The sequence below is a fragment of the Henckelia pumila genome, chromosome 2 (genome assembly GCF_033568475.1).
Source record: "Henckelia pumila isolate YLH828 chromosome 2, ASM3356847v2, whole genome shotgun sequence".
In the NCBI taxonomy this organism is placed as follows: domain Eukaryota; kingdom Viridiplantae; phylum Streptophyta; class Magnoliopsida; order Lamiales; family Gesneriaceae; genus Henckelia; species Henckelia pumila.
In genome coordinates this window covers 55,016,750-55,027,851 of record NC_133121.1, presented here as the reverse complement: position 1 = coordinate 55,027,851, position 11,102 = coordinate 55,016,750, and positions in this window count along the sequence as shown.

Here is an 11,102-nt window from a genome sequence, read left to right as displayed (position 1 = left end):
CAAACCACTGAGTAACTCCCTCACTCCAAACCGAATGTGGATATACAAAGTCCACGAGCACTAGAGTCTGCTTGACCCGTCGGCCACTGTGACTCTCAGCGTCTAACCATCCAAAAATAAGGGCTGAGAGACCCTAATAGAAAGGCTTATCTCGAAGGAGAAACATGTTCAACATGATATATGCACATGCATCACTCCAAACCGGACGTGGATAAACAAAATCCAAGAGCACTAGAGTCCGCTCAACCCGTCGGCCACTGTGACTCTCAGTGTCTAACTGTCCAAAAATAAGGGCTGAGCGGCCCTACTGGAAAGGCTTATATCAAAGGAGAAACATGCTCAACATGATATATGCACATGCATCACAATATATCAAAGAATTAAAACATTTATCATGGCACATAAAATGCAACATATAAACATGCATACTCGCTGGCTGTTGATAGTTATGTTTTTGTTGCATATTTTAATGTCATTTTTTTGTTGTTTTGCAATTTTTTATGTGTTTTAATTATGTGTTTTGTTCGTATTTCATAGTTGTGTCTGCATAATTTGATTCCTGGTTTTGTTGGTTAGGTTGTGCGTTTTAGCGAATGCATGGACGAACTATGGAGCGAAGGGGAATGACAAAATTATTTTGAAGGGAAGCGCTTGATCGATCTGCAACATTTAACCGATCGAGCGGAGCATGTGAGGAAATAAGATAGTAGGCTCGGGAATTCTTGGCCGATCGATCTGCAAGATCATGCCGATCGAGCGTCCGCTGTATTTTGCAAAACAGTAGGGTTATGTTTTTGTGCTCGCTCGATCGGCCAATGTTTACCGATCGAGCGAGCGTCTCTGTTCGGGAAGAATCTTCAGATTTGAAAACTCTTTTATTCTGGACTCTAGTTTTTATTAAGTATTTTTATTCCGTTTTTCAGACTGATTTTTGGCAGACTTGGATACTCTCTTTGGCGGCTAGGTTTTGTATTACAATTTTCTCTCTAGATTTCTTCCTTTTCTTTTAATTTTCTTGAATGTTTCATGAATCGTTGTAGCTAAACCTTAGAACTTGGTTGAGGAAGACAAGACCTTGATTTTGTTTATTCATGAGATTCGATTTTCATGCTTTAATCCTTATTGAGTTTCAACAGTTGATCTGTTTTATTTCATGCTTGTATGTGAGATTTTTGGATTGGCCATCTTAGGATTTCACTATACAATCTATAGCTAAATTAGAATTCAAATCCGTAATTGTTTGAATCAACTAATTTGCGAAGCAACTACGTTTAATATTTTCTGCTGTTAAATTTGTTAAATCGTAGGAAAAACTTTTGACTAGATTAAATACAATTGCTGGTATTTATGTTGTCTAGATTCATCAGTTTTACTCGTTTGAATGCTACCTTAAATTTAAATATAGATCGTTGGAATCCGGGTTAATTTATTGGTAAGGGTTAATCTAGAACGCTGGTGTCTAATTAACTAAGATTAAGGTAAAAAAATGGAATTTGATTTTCAATGATGAATATTGATAGGATTAATTATTTTTAGGAATCAATGATTGAATGAATGAATATCAAGGGTGTAGCCGATCAATACCAAGTCTTGTTTCTTATTGATTTCTCCAGTTAATTTTTAATCTTGCATGATAGTGATAATATTTATTTTTAATTGTTTAAATTTTCAGTAGTTAATTCCAAAACTCAAAACCCCCTTTATTTTATTTAGAACACATTAAAATTTCCTTTCCTCGTGGGAACGATCCCTACTCACGCGAATACATATTCTTGGTTATCTGAGTGAGTTGGGTAATTTGGGCGTGACGCTACTTAGCGCTACCAAATTTTGGCGTCGTTGTCGGGGAACGGTGTTGTTTTATTGTGTTTTTTTTTGTTTTTTTTTATTATTATTTTTTCTTCTATATTCTCACTCTGGTTTTCTTTTCTTTGTTTCTAGTTCTCTCTGTTGTTCATGCTTTCAGGTGACTCTTCTGACGAAGAATTCCCCTACGACCCAGAGATCGAAAGGACTTTGCACAGGCGAAGGAGAGAATTCCGTAGGCAATAGGAAGAGGACCAAACTCGAACAGAAGAACAAATGGCTGCTAATGCTAATCTGAGTCTTAGACAATTGGGCACTCCTGATCCCAATCAACAACCTTTATGCATTACTTTTCCTACCTTAGAAAATAATGCTACTTTTGAGCTTAAATCTGGATTTATTCACTTATTGCCTTCTTTTCATGGTCTTGCAGGTGAGGACCCTAATAAACACTTGATGGAATTCCATGTGGTTTGCACAAGTATGAAATCCCATGGAGTGACAGAGGACCAGATTCAACTGAGAGCCTTCCCTTTCTCTTTGAAGAGTGCTGCTAAGGATTGTCTATACTATTTACCCTCTGGTTCTATCATGACTTGGACGGAGATGAAAAGAATCTTTCTGGAAAAATATTTCCCAGCCTCTAGAGCCGCGAACATCCGAAAAGAAATCTATGGAATCAAGCAATCTCAGGGGAATCACTGCATGAATACTGGGAGAGGTTCAAAAAGATGTGTGCTAGCTGTTCGCAACATCAGATAAGTAAAAATCAATTGATTCAATTTTGCTATGAAAGTTTGTTACCTCATGACAGGATTATGCTAGACGCAGCCAGTGGAGGATTTTTTGTGGATAAAACTCCGGTACAAGCGAGGAATCTGATAGATAACATGACTGCCAATTCTCAACAATTTGGCACCATCAGGAATGATCATGTACCAAAGAAGAACAGTGAGGTAAATTTCTCTTCCCTTGAGCAAAAATTAATTGAATTGACGTCTCTTTTGCGTCAGATGTCTGTAGGGAATGGACAAATTGCAAAGGCATGTGGTATCTGCGTGGCAATGGGACACGCCACAGACATGTGTCCTACACTTCAAGAGGAATCGGTCGAACATGTTAATGCTACTGGCGGATTTTCTGGACCACCACAACGGAAGTGTGATCCATATTCCAACACGTACAATCCTGTTTGTAAGGATCATCCAAATCTGAGATACGGAAACCCTCAGGCAAATCAACCTGGACCTCAAGCACTACCGCACAATCAAGCGTATAGGCCATCGTATCCTCCACCACAGCAGCGTCCACAGATTCCAGCGCCAGGTGAGTTTCTTGAAAACATAGTTAAGGATCTTGCAACTAATACTCTGTCTTTCCAACAGGAAACCCGAGCAAGCATCCAGAACTTGAACACCCAAATGGGCAGCTCGCCACTGCAATCAACAAGTTGGAAGCACATCATTCCAACGTCTTACCATCACAAACAATTCCAAACCCAAGAGAAAACGCAAGTGCAATTACTCTAAGTAATGGGAAGGAGTTGAAGATCGAGGAGAAAGAAGTTGATGCTCACCCAAGGAGAAGATAAAAGAAGAACCGAAGGCGAATGATGGAGAAGCATCCAAGGAAGAAGCGCCAAGATGTAAGTTTCCTCCCCTTTCTGAATATAAGTCTGTTGCCCCTTTTCCCCTAGCACTTAAGGAGTCTAGAAAAGATGAAGGGATAAAGAAACTTTATGAGACTTCTCGTAGATGTGAGGTGAATATCCTGTTGCTAGATGCTATTAAGTAGGTACCTCGATACGCAAAGTTTTTAAAAGAATTGTGCACAGCAAAGAGGAAACAGACACTGAAGGGTTGTCAGAAAGTGGAGCTAGGTGAGAATGTATCTTTTGTGATCCAACGAAAATTGCCCGCAAAATGCAAGGATCCAGATATGTTTTCTATTCCATGAACTATAGAGAATGTTAGACTTGAAAAGGCCATGTTATATCTAGGATCATTGATCAATGTTATGCCATATTCTATTTATGCATCCTTGAAACTCGGTCCTTTGAATAAAACTGGAATTGTTATTCAGGTAGCTGATAGGTCTAATGCATACCCTAGGGGAATAGTGGAAGATGTGTTAGTGCAAGTAAATAACTTGGTATTTCCTGCAGATTTTTATGTGCTCGACATGGAAAACGGTGATCACAATAGTCCTATTCTGTTAGGCAGACCATTCTTGAAAACTTCCATGACTAAAATTGATGTTCACAGTGGCACACTCACTATGGAATTTGATGGAGAAGTTGTGAAATTCAATATTTATGATGCCATGAAATTTCCTGACAATGATGATTGTGTATATTGTGTTGATATTGTGGATTACTTGGCACAAGATTGTTGTGAGTATGCAGGAAGAGATGAGCTAGAGGTGGCTATTGTTGCACCCATTCATCAGGATGATGGAGTTGGATTCAATATTGAAGAAGTGAAAGAGATTGAGAGAATTCTGAACAATGCTCCTGAACTACCTCAGTCAGGTAATGTCTCTTATTTATCTTTACCAATCTCTAATACTCGCCGCCTTCCATCTGTTTTGCAGGAGCCAGTGGTTGAACTAAAGACGCTTCCCAAACATCTTAAGTATGTTTTCCTTGGAGAAGGAGAAACATTACCAGTCAACATCTCCAACAGTTTGGAAGTCGAACAAGAGGAACAATTAGTCGAAGTGCTAAAGGCGCACAAGACTGCTATTGGGTGGACCATAGCAGACATCAAGGGAATTAGCCCTTCTACATGCATGCACAGGATTCTGATGGAGGAAGGAGCGAATCCCTCATGTCAGCCGCAAAGAAAGTTGAACCCACTTATGATGGAGGTGGTGAAGGCTGAAATTCTGAAACTTCTTGAGGTTGGAGTCATCTACCCGATTTCTGACAGTCAATGAGTTAGCCCAGTCCAAGTGGTACCCAAGAAAACCGGAATTACTATGGTGAAGAATAAGGATGACGAATTGGTTCTCACCCGAATTCAAAATGGGTGGAGGGTTTGTATAGATTATAGGAAATTAAATGCTTGAACCCGAAAGAACCACTTCCCTTTACCCTTTATTGATCAAATGATTGAACTTTTAGCATGTCATCCTTATTATTGTTTTCTTGATGGCTATTCTGGTCATTTTCAGATTGCTATTGCGCCAGAAGATCAAGAGAAGACAACGTTTACTTGCCCGTTTGGCACCTTTGCATATCGACGGATGCCCTTTGGACTTTGCAATGCACCGGCTACTTTCCAACGGTGTATGGTTAGTATCTTTTCTGATTTCATTGAGCATATCTCAAAAGTTTTTATGGATGATTTCACTGTCTATGGTGATTCATTCGAAAACTGTCTGTCTAACCTTGATTTTGTCCTTAAGAGGTGTGTCGAAACCAACCTAGTCCTAAATTCTGAAAAATGTCATTTTATGGTTGGGCAATGTGGTGTTTTGTGTCATGTCGTCTCATCTAAGGGAATTGAGGTAGACAAGGCTAAAATTAATATTATTCAGTCTCTCCCTTACCCCACATGTGTGCAGAAAGTGCGTTCTTTTCTTGGCCATGCAGGTTTCTACAAGAGATACATTCAGGACTTTTCCAAGATCGCATCTCCCATGTGCAAACTGTTGTAAAAAGATGTCCCGTTTGAGTTTGATGAACCATGCAAAACATCTTTTGACAAACTCAAAGACTCATTGACATCTGCAACAATAATCCAACCACCGGACTGGATCAAACCATTTGAGATCATGTGTGATGCCAACAACTATGCTGTGGGCACGGTTTTGGGCCAAAAAGTTGGAAAAGCATCGCATGCTATCTACTACGCTTCGCGTATCCTGAACGATTCCCAATGGAACTACTCCACCACTGAAAAGGAGCTCTTGGCTGTTGTTTTTTGCATTAGAAAACATTCGCTCTTATTTACTTGGTGCTAAAGTCATTGTTTATTCTGACCATGGAGCTCTTCGCTTTCTAATGGCGAAGAAGGAGGCAAAACCAAGACTAATAAGATGGATACTACTCTTGAGCGAATTCGATGTGGAAATCAAGGACAAAAGAGGAACCGAGAATCGAGTCGCAGACCACTTGAGCCGTCTAGTTCATATTGATGAGGAGCTGAGCTTGCGAGAAGAATTTCCTGATGAGCAAATATTTTCCGCAAGCACAGAATTACCCTGGTATGCAAATATTGTAAATTATTTAGTTACTAAAGGGTTTTCCTCTGAATTTTCCAAGGCACAAAAGGACAAAGTGAGAAGTGATGCTAAGTATTTTGTGTGGGATGATCCATATTTGTGGAAACACTGCACTGATCAAGTCATACGACGATGTGTACCTGCAAGCGAGGTAATCCCTATTATCACGTTTTGTCATTCTTATGCGTATGGTGGCTATTTTGGAGCAAAAAGGACAGCAAGAAAGGTGTTGGATTGCGGATTTTTCTGGCCATCCTTATTTCGAGACGCTTACATGTTCTGTAAGTCGTGCGCTCAATGCCTGAAGACAGGTAATATATCACAATGTAAGGAGATGCCCCAACAACCTATTTAAGTTTGTGAAATTTTTTATGTTTGGGGTTTCGAATTCATGGGACCTTTTTCAAGTTCGCATGGATATATATATATATATATATATATATATATATATATATATATTACTTGTTGTGGACTATGTATCGAAATAGGTGGAAGCAAAGGCCACCCATACTGATGATTCTAAAGTTGTTGCAGAGTATATCAAGCACAATCTTTTCTCTAGGTTTGGGATTCCACGAGCCATCATCAGTGATATAGGAACGCACTTCTGCAACCGAACTGTGGCCAGTCTGCTGAAAAAGTACCATGTAACGCACAAGATCTCCACTGCATACTGATAAGTGCATTTTGTATGCATTAGTTCGTGACATTTTTATGTTTATTTTGTGTGCATTCTGATAAATATATTTTATACACTTAATTTATATATGATTTTAATTATTAATTGTTTGTTTCGAGCAGATTTATGTGTGGGTTTTGTTGTTTTTGTGTTTGTAGGGAATTATGGAATTTATTTGGAGAAGAGAAGACAAATAAGAATTTAGAAGAGAAAGGAAAAAGAAAAGAATAAGTGAAAGAAAAAAAGAGATTGAAAAGAAAGAAGAAAAGAATCGATAAGACAAGGAGAAAGAAAGTTATTGGGCTTTTCATTGGGCCAAAGATTAGCGCTTCTTGTTAGCGCTTAATCTAGAGCAATCGCGCAATGCTATGTTTCAGAGAGAATTGAAATCGAGACTAAGGCGCGCCCGCGCCTTCACTTGGAGCGTCCGCCCCGATCGGAAATCTGAGTTTTAATTATTTCGGGCAATAAATTCATGGGCTTTTGAGTGGGCTTTTGAGTGGTCATATAAAAGGAATTTTATCAGACAAAAAATGAAGAGCCGCCATAATCATAATTACAGAATATCAGAGTTGATCGTGTGATTTTTCTGGAGGATTTTCTGGAGCTTAATTGAAGAACAAAGACGGAGTTTGATCGACCGGACACGGCATCGACGACGGATTTGTTTCTTATCTTTTATTTAATTCTGAATATGTTTGGATTTTTGAACATGTTTTGTTTTATTCATAATTTTATTATGAACTAAATTTTTAGAGTCTAGAGGTCGGATGGAACCTGGTGCAGACGCTTTTATGAATTTTTGATTTTATTGAATTGAGTTTCTTCTAGATTAATTATTTTTTCTAGAATTGATTGTCTTTTCAATTATCTGATCAATAATTGATTTGTTATATTTATTTGAAATCATTTTTCGGGAGAGGGGATTTTGAATAGGACATTAGAAACTACACTGTTAATTATTTATACAGCTCGGGAGAGTGTATGATTTTAACAGAGCTTTTAAAAAGAACATTGTTTTGTGATAGATCACTGCGATAAATTCTGAATAGGAATATTAGAATTGAATTGTAGTTGATAAACATTATTTGTTGCTCGGGAGAGGGAAATAATAAACTTAAGTGTTCTTGGCTATTAATTGACTGAAATTCATGAAGATTAATCATTTAGGATTGACTGTTGTTGAAACCAGGTGAAATCTATACCTCTAGAACAATTTTCTCTGATTGATTATATATGCAAGTTGTGTGCGTGCTATCAAAAACATCCTGATTATTTTTATTTATTGCAAATTTCTCAAATATTGATTTTCTAGATAAAGTTTAGACTATTTTAATTACAAGCACTAAATATTTTCATTTTACTCCCTGAGGGATCGATATCTGATTTAATCACTATATTAAAACTTGACACTCGTACGCTTGCGAGGAATTTTCACAACAAGTTTTTGGCGCAGTTGCTGGGGAGTAAATTTTGATTATTTTTTAATCTTGTTACCAATTAGTCTAGATTTTAATTTAGAGTTTTTATTTATGTGATTTTTAATTTTCTAATTTGTTTCTTTTGTTTTCATTGCAGTTTTAGTGAATATATTTGGCGTGTGAGAGTGAAGGAAAAAATCAACTAACACCGGTGAAAGTCGGGCTGACGACTATAAACCAAGCGCTACTTGGGAGGCAACCCAAGAATTTTATTTTCTTTTATTTTATTTGCTTTTATTTTCAGTTTATTTATTTTTTGTTATTTAGTTGTTTTTAAGTATTTTTATTTTAAATTTTTGAGCTTATTTTTTTCTTAGTTTTCAAAAATTTTCAGGCTCTAAAAATATCAAATTCGAGGAAGAGGGGCGCCCGCCCTATTAACCGAGCGCCCGCGCTACACCTGGGAAGAAAATAATGTTGAAATGCGGACAAACGGCGCGCTCGCGCCAATATTTTTGAGCGGCCGCACAGCCCCATCGCAAGAACACTTACGAACCGCGCAAGCCAAAGCTCAATCGCGCGTATCATCTGCGCAATCTCAGGCGCAAACAAGAACTCCCATCTGCGCAACTCATGCGCAAACAACATCTCATCTGCGCAGCTCCTCAACAACAATATCTTGCGCAAATGATCTCCTCAATTGCGCCCCACCAAGCGCAATCGCGCTAGCATCCTTAAGCGCATACCAGCAATTATCTGCGCTCCACCTTGAGCAAACGCGCAACACGCCCAAACTCTGCGCAAACAATTCTCAGCTGCGCCTATTGAAGTGCTATCGCGCTCCCAGTTGCCCAACATTCTTCAGCTGCGCAAAAAACTCATATGCGCCACCCCTTAAGCGCAAACCCGCGTCCCCAATATTCTCCATCTGCGCAGGCCCACCATGTGTGATAGCGCTTCTCCATGCGCCAACAACCCTCAACAGCGCACCATGCTCGAGCCTCCAGCTGCCACTCCTCCATGCAGCTACACATCCATGCACAGCTTTAACTTCCAGCAGCTTATCTCATCTTGCCCATACGATTTACCTCCAAGCATCCAAACCATTCAAGATCAAACATATGATCATGCTCACCATGACTCGCACTCTTCCTTATTTTCCCATTCATTAAGCGAGTTATATTGTTTATTTGCTCAGGATTCAATTTTATGTGTTTTATCTTATCGTGTGCATGTACTCTTTTCAGGTTAAAATGGATGTTAAGTCGTGTATCTCTACCTCCTCCACCTTGGTTTTGCGGCTGCAAGTTATTTTATTGGACATTTTGATTACGCTGAGTACTGATGCTCGGTGTCGAAGGTACGTGTCCCTTGTTCTCTTTATTGTTTTTTTTTAATCATTAGGGACAATGATTACATTAATTTTGGGGGGATGAATCAATGTTTGATTTAGTTGTTTGGTTGATAGTTGAGTAGTTAAATTTTATTGTGTGCTTAATAGATAAAATTTTTGTTGAAGTTTAGTTGTTGTGTTAGTTGAGTTGAGTTGAAAAGAAGTCAAGAAAGAATTGGATGCATGGCTGAAAATTTTTTGTTTTGTGCTATAACTGAAATCCATGACTGTCTGTCTATCGGACAAATATTTTGAAAAAATGGAACCAAGTGTATAAACAATTTCCTATATACTATGTGATTAATACTTGAATCTGATTTTTGAGACATACAGACATAGATATGATTGAGGCATTGTTTGGATTTTTTGGGCCTGATTTTCATTGAATTAATTTATCCCTTGTTGCCCATTTGAGCCTACACGTTTATTAGTACAGTGACGTACGAGAAAATCTGAAATTTGTTATGAAAATCATCGTTTACTGCTGATGATTGTTTTTTTCTGCACTGATTGAATTTGTATGATTTAATTGTGGATTGATACTTGTCTAGAACTAGTTCGGACACTCTTCGAGGCGCAATACGTGAAAAACTGAGATTAGGAATGATTTAGGCGATTTTTCTGAATTCGTCAGAGCCTTTCAAGCTACCTATTATATATGTTATCCCTAGTACCTTATTTGAGCTTTATTGAAAATCGAATGGCATGCGTGTAAACGTGTGAATAAACCCCCATTCGTCATTATTTCAAGGTCCTACATTGACTACCTAATTAGCCTAAACACTAATTTCTACCTTTAAGGGAGTAATTTGAATGCTAAAATGTTGTATGCTCCTAGTTTTATTTGTGAAAAATGGAATGGTGTGGTGGATGAATTGAAAAGATGAAAAGAGGTAGTAGAAGAAAAAAAAAATGTGGTTGGAAAAGTTATAAAAGAGAGTTGAAAAAAGTTGTGAAAGAAGTTGTGAGAAAAAGTTAACAAATCAATAAGGGTGAAAGAATTAAGTGTGAAAGTGTGAAAGAAAAGGAGTTGAAATTAGAGTTTAAGCATGAATATAAATTACTCCTTAATTTGAATTCTTATCCTTTATTTATAGCCATGAGCCAGGCCTGACATTATAAGCTTATTAAGTCCTATTGACCGATTCTCAGTTGCCCAATATACTAGTGGAGAAGAGTTGCGAGAATTTAGCCTATGGACTGTTGATTGATGCTTTTAATGATTATGAATTTTGATCGAAACACGCACACACTATTATTCTTTGCATTTACCTAATTGTGAGTGTTTTTGATTTTTTATCCTTTATTTGATCCTATGCTACCTTGAAAAGTCCTCATGATCTATAAATGTTTGAATTGAACTTGGATAAGGGTGTTTTGAACGTGAGTTGCAGAGATTGTGAGTTTATGCGGTTATTTTGTTATGACTGAAACTTTTAAGTGTTAGTAGGTTGGATGAGATTGGATTTGAAAATTCTTTGAAATCATTGTCGAGGCCATTGCTCCATAATATTTCTTGACTATTCTTGTGAGTTTATGATGATTTGAGTTTTTTTGAAGTTATTTGTTTTGAATT